The following is a 6,518-nucleotide window of genomic DNA, read 5'->3' on the forward strand; positions in this document are numbered from 1 at the left end:
ATATTTTATATGTCTAGCTATATAATATAAATGGAAACTTACTCTAGAGCTAAGATTCCTTCCCACAAAGTTCTGAAAAACTCTACATTTAAACACCTTAAGGTAAGTAATTCTCTAAATTACAAGTGGGCTTTAGACCAGTACTCAGGGTAAATAATTAGATAACTATCACAAAAATATCTCAGTTGGCCTGACACCCCGCCGCTATTTCTGAGGCACTGGTAGTGAAGTGTTTGTCCATTGAGCATCCCCCAAAAACCTGTCCTGTAAAGTCAGTAATGGCTCTGTCTAAGACAGTTAGGGCTTTAACCTCAGAAGGAGAGAACCATGGCAGAGACTGAAGGAAACCCAGACTTTTGTGAAAGAAAGGAGAACCCTTAAGGGAAAAGGAATATCCAGAAAAGAATTACACTTACATGCCTGACCTCATGGAGAACAATACAAGCAAGGTTTGGGCTTTTGAAGGAACCCATCTTTCCTGCTTCCTGTTCACAATTTGCGAACCTCAAAGTGAAGTCAGCCAGTTAAAAATACTCCCTTTATTCTTAGGGCCTGCAATCAAACATGCTGAAGCAGAGAAATACAATAAGAGACCTATACTTTACATTAGCAGAGGAAACCCAGCTGTGTACATGAATTATGTTAAACATCCATTCATAATGTCTGGGAGGAGATTAGCCACAGACCTGGAAAGAGGTTAAGAAAAACGACACCATGAAAAAGGAGCAAAGTGAAAAGAGAACAATAACCCATTTTAAAAGTACTTGCTGATAGCTTCGAAGAGGTTCAAAAGTGTATTGTGCCCATAAAAGACTTTTGTTCTGTAAAAGTAAAAAGCGCATCCAATAAATAAGATAATTAATAAAGAAGTCCTGAAATTTTTAAACATAATTTTCTAAAAAGAAAACAAATGCAGAAATAGAAAAACACAATGAACAGAGACAAAGAGCAATATATTAACGCAGTAGAAAAGATTAATAAAAAATTAACCCCCTAAATAAAGCAAACCCAGAGAGATAAAGAAATCAGAGGAATTAAAAAAAAAAAATCCAAATTGCTTAAACCAATTCCTGTTCCTCTCACTTTTACCTCAGGTTTCTGTTTCATGTGGTCTCCTTTGGAACATCCTCTGTTCTTGTTTATCCTTCAATACAACCCCATGTGCTTTTCCTGTTTGGTAAATTACTATCTCTGATCATCACAGTTTTCTTCCATTCTGTGAGAAGTGTTGCTATCGACATACTTATTCAGTTTCCATATGCTTGTTCACACTTTATTATTCTCAATCTAAGATGTTGAGTCAGAAATGTGATCTGCTATTACGAATTGTGAAAATGTTGCAAGTTAGTTCACTAATATCTCAGTATCTATTTCCTCATAGATAAAAAAGAGATTAATGAAGATCAAGATCATAAGTCTGGATTAAAAGAAGCTTCTTGACCTGTTTGGTTCTTCAGTCTCACCTCTACAATACTACTGTTATGCCAAACTTCTCCCATATCTTTGTGTTCAGCATCTTTCAGACATTTTCTATGTTTTTCTGAAGCCTAGAAGTTTATTCATCAATTGCCCTGGTAAGCTTCAACTCAACTACCATGGTTCAGCCTCCTCTGGGGAGTCCACCCTAAACCACAAAAGTTTGGTGGCTCTTTTTCATTGTCTTCCAACAGTAACGTACATTTATTTCTATTAAAAAACTCATTACCATGTATCTTCTTACTAGTCTATATTGTACATATATTTGAAATTGCCCACACTCTGTAAAGTCCTTGAGAAAAAGGAGTTTTTTTTTTTTTAATGTCTTGTTTCCAGACCTTATCATAGTTCATGATTTGTAGACATTTGTTTGTTTTACAGTGAATGCATACTTCACTGGACTGCTGTCAAACTGCAGTGAGATTACATATGTGAAAATCCCTGGCATGTCCCATGCACTCAATAATTACTAGTGTTATGGTTATTTCTGTACTGATAGCTAGTAGTCTCCAAAAAACAAAATCAATAGGAGATATTTTAAGGAATTTTTTGATGTGACTGGGGGTTTTGCAGTTTTGAAATTTGTAGGATAGTCTGGTAAGCTGGAAACTCCAGCAAGGGATGATGCTGAGTCTTGAGGCAGAATTGCTTCTTCCCCAGGAAACCTCGGTTTTTGTTCTTAATGCCTTCTATTGATTGGATGAGGCCCACCCACATTATAGAGAGTGATCTCTTTTTACCTAAATAAAAGTCAACTGATCAATCACACCTACAAAATACTTTCACAGCAAAACCGAGGTTCGCATTTGAATAATACCTGGATACTATAGTATAGCCAAATTGATATGTAAAACATTTGTACTTTCCCTCCTCTAACTGTCAAAGCTGGAAGATTTGCTTCCTAATTTACGCAGTATACGCTTGTTTTAAAATGAAAGTAAATTTGGTTATTCAAGATCCATCCCATGAAATCTTAACCTAAACAAAGATGGTACCTAAGAAAGGACTTTTGTCTTGGACAAAGGATACAAAACAACATTTCTTTACTTTCCACCAGTTACTACTATGATCAGGAGAGCCCAGAGGGATGAAGTTGATCTGAGGTACTGGAGAGTTTTAAAGTCAATCCAGGAGTTGCCAGCACTTTCTATAGAATAGACACTTCCTTTATCATCTCCTGAAGATGGTGACCTTTAAAAAATAATCATTAGCTTTTCTTAAATCTGAACTAAGTTCTCAGGAAACTATAAGGTGCCCCCTCTCCAAACTGAAAAGTGCCCAAATTTTCTCACATAATATTGTATTGTTTCTAAAGAATTTCCATGGGAAAGCTCTATGGTTATTCCATTATCAATTTATGCACATGTAAATACTTGGAGTCGAAGCTGCTGAATCTTACTAACCCAAAGAATTATAAAAATAAAACTGGAAGGCCTGTAATCCCAGCACTTTGGGAGGCCAAGGCAGCCAGGTCACAAAGTCAGGAGATCGAGACCATTCTGGCTAACACAGTGAAACCCCATCTCTATTAAATATACAAAAAAAGAAAAAGAAAGAAAGAAATTAGCCAGGCGTGATGGCGGGCACCTGTAGTCCCAGCTACTTGGGAGGCTGAGGCAGGAGAGTGGCATGAGCTCGGGAGGCAGAGCTTGCAGTGAGCAGAGATCATGCCACTGCACTCCAACCTGGGTGACAGAGCAAGACTCCATCTCAAAAATAAAATAAAATAAAATAAAATAAAATAAAATAAAATAGTAAAATAAAATAAAATAAATAAAACTGGAAGAAAATACAGGTTGCCGCTTTATGCATTGTATTTTGTTTTTAGCCAGATAAAAGTTCTTCAATGGAAATAAGTTTTCTATTGATGCAGAAATTAAGTCACAAGATTTTCATGCAACTTTTAAAGCAGTAAATCAATTTATTTTAGTTAAATATTCCTTCAAATATTGGTATTTATTATTGAATGAGTTAGGAAACATTATTCAAAGTGTTCCGATTTTATTGTAGTTCCCATAATCCCTACGTGTCTTGGGAGGGGCCCGATGGGAGGTAATTGAATCTTGGGGGCAGTTCCACTTACCCTGTTCTCGTGATAATGAATGAGTTCTCACAGGATGTGATAGTTTTATAAGTGGCCTTTTCTGCTTTTCCTCATTATTCTCCGTCCTACCATCAAGTGAAAAACGACGTGTTTGCTTCTCCTTCTGCCGTGATTGTAACTTTCCTAAGGCCTCCCCAACCATGTTAAACTGTGAGTAAATTAAACTTCTTTCTTTTATAAATTACCCGGTCTCGGATATATCTTTATTAGTAGTGTGAGAACGGACTAATATAGCATTATGTTTTTACTCTGATAAAAGTCCTTCAACAGAAATAGATATTCTATTGACACAGAAATTAAGTCACAAGATTTTCCTGCAGCTTTTAAAGCAGTGAATCAACTTATTTTAATTAAATATTATTTTAAATATTGCATGAGTTAGAAAAAATTATTCAAAGGGTTGACTTTAAGCCTTTAAAGAAAATACAATATACCAAATAATTCTCATTTTAGCTGTAAGTTAATTCTTACAGTTTTCATATTAATATAAAAGGTATATACTTAGTATATTAGAAAAAAATAACCATTAACTCAGTAATTTTCATTTGTGATAAATTTATATTAATATAATGATTTGATTTTCAAATAAACTTATTAATACTACCAGAACAGTTGATATCTTAGGCTTATTTTCAACAGGTCTGAAATTTTATAAACAATACAAAAGTTGTATTAAATAAAATAATGCATTTTGCTGCTCCTCTGCTGAAATCAATGTTTTTCCTTTTGAACCAAAATGACTTAGTCCCCAGATAGCTGACTCCCTGCTGGTCACTTAATAACTAATCAAAAAATTTGACTGTGTATGTACCAACTTGAGAGAGAGTATGATGATTAATGTTAGGTGTTTCCTTGACTGGATCAAGAAATCCCTAGAGAAATGGTAAAACATTATTTCTGGGTATGTCCGCGAGAGTGTTTCCAAAGAAGATTGGCCTGTGAGTTGATGGACTGGGTTCGGTAGATCCATCCTCAGTGTGGGTGAGTAAATCAGAACTCCAGGCTCTCGAGTACACCAGCAGCTCTCCAGGTTCTCAGGCTTCAAACTATGAATTACACCCTCATTTCCCTGGTTCTAGGGTTTTGCGATTTGAACTGAGCCATAGTATTTGCATCCCAGAGTCTTCACCTTGCAAATGGCCTATCATAGACTTCTCAGCCTCCATAATCGCATGTGCCAATTTCCCTAATAAATTCCTTCATTTGTTTATCTATCTCTATGTACCCAATATATTTACATCTATACACATTCTATTAGTACTGTCTCTCTGGAGAACACCGACTCATACAGAGAAAAAAAAAAATGTCCTTTCCAACATCATTTTTCCCCTTGAGTTTTGAAGAGGCAGTTCCATTACATACAGTCTCATGTGCTTGCCCTACAAAATAAATAGCATTTTTAACACATGTTTCACACATGTTGTAGGAATTTGGGAAGAAATATCTGTGAAGGAAATTTGTTACTGTAATGCACACCCAACGTGTACTCCCAAAATATCCTATGTTTTAACCTTTATTTATTTTGATTTTTATTATTTTTGTTAATGTCTACTGTATAGAGATCCATTTTAATGCCTCCTATACAAGAGCATTGTGTCAGGGAATTTACATACAATCTCTCTTAAATTTCAATAACAAACTTATTTGGTAGCTATTATTTTTTCTCAATTTAAAGAGAAGGGACACAAGGGTTAGTGTGTTTAATTAATATGCTCGTATCCACATATCTAATTGATAGACTTAAGATGTATGCCTAGCTGTGTCATCATACTGAATCCTTTCTGGCTGCTGTGTTTATCTACTATACGTTAATAACTAATACTCAGAATCATATTTGAGAGGTGGTTTCTCAATCATCGAGGACCTGTTGCATCAGTGTATTGGTTAAGACAAACTTAATTTTGAAAATTAAGAAGAGAGAATGTTTATTTTCTCTTAATTGTATTTTTTCTTTTTACGAAGATAAAGTTTCTTCCTGGAGAGCAGTGGGGCCTTGATTATTATAGTGTGTATATTTGTCCTCTTGCTTTGCAACTTTTGTTATATCATAGCTGGCCTAATTTCAGCCCTCTGCATTTCTCCATCAATAATAATTTATAATTAAAGAACTCTAAATTCATAGTTATATAGCTTACTCAACAATAATTTCAGCCACTGCTTGAGTCAGCTAATCTCTATTCATGTTCTAATATTTTTATGCCTCTCTTTTTGCATCTGCTGTTTTGTCTGGTTTTCCAGTTTCAAGACCTCTTCAGTTTCATTTATCCTATTTTTTCAAAATATAATGAACAAATATATTAGAAAATTTGTATTAGCTTTCATTTTTTAAAAGATAAAAACATAGTATCATTATAAGGTAATATATCTTTTAAAAATAAAGAAAAATATTTTCTATTTTTTGTCTTTCTACTAGTTCTTGCCTATTACAATTTGTATTCTTTTCAGTATTATTTTGGAGCAGAGAGAGAAAAATAGTAATTTTCTCTAACCTTTAAAATATTTCCATATACTCCCCTATATTTTCCATACTACTTTGAAATTAGGTTGATATTTTGCGACTACTTCTAGCCAATCGATTTAGAGAATAAACCATGTGTTTTTTCTCTCAATGTGGGGACTTTAAGAAATGGTGTGCTGGCCGGACGCGATGGCTCACGCCTGTAATCCCAGCACTTTGGGAGGCCAAAGCGGGCGGATCACGAGGTCAGGAGATCGAGACTATCCTGGCTATCACGGTGAAACCCCGTCTCTACTAAAAATAGGAAAAATTAGCTGGGCGTCTTGGCGGGCGCCTGTAGTCCCAGGTACTCTGAAGGCTGAGGCAGGAGAACCCGGGAGGAGGAGCTTGCAGTGAGCCGAGACTACGTCACTGCACTCTAGCCTGGGCGAAAGAGCAAGAATCCCACTAAAAATACAAAAAAATTAGCCGGGCATGGTG

Source organism: Colobus angolensis, unplaced genomic scaffold, assembly GCF_000951035.1.
Source record: "Colobus angolensis palliatus isolate OR3802 unplaced genomic scaffold, Cang.pa_1.0 Scaffold409, whole genome shotgun sequence".
In the NCBI taxonomy this organism is placed as follows: Eukaryota; Metazoa; Chordata; class Mammalia; order Primates; family Cercopithecidae; genus Colobus; species Colobus angolensis.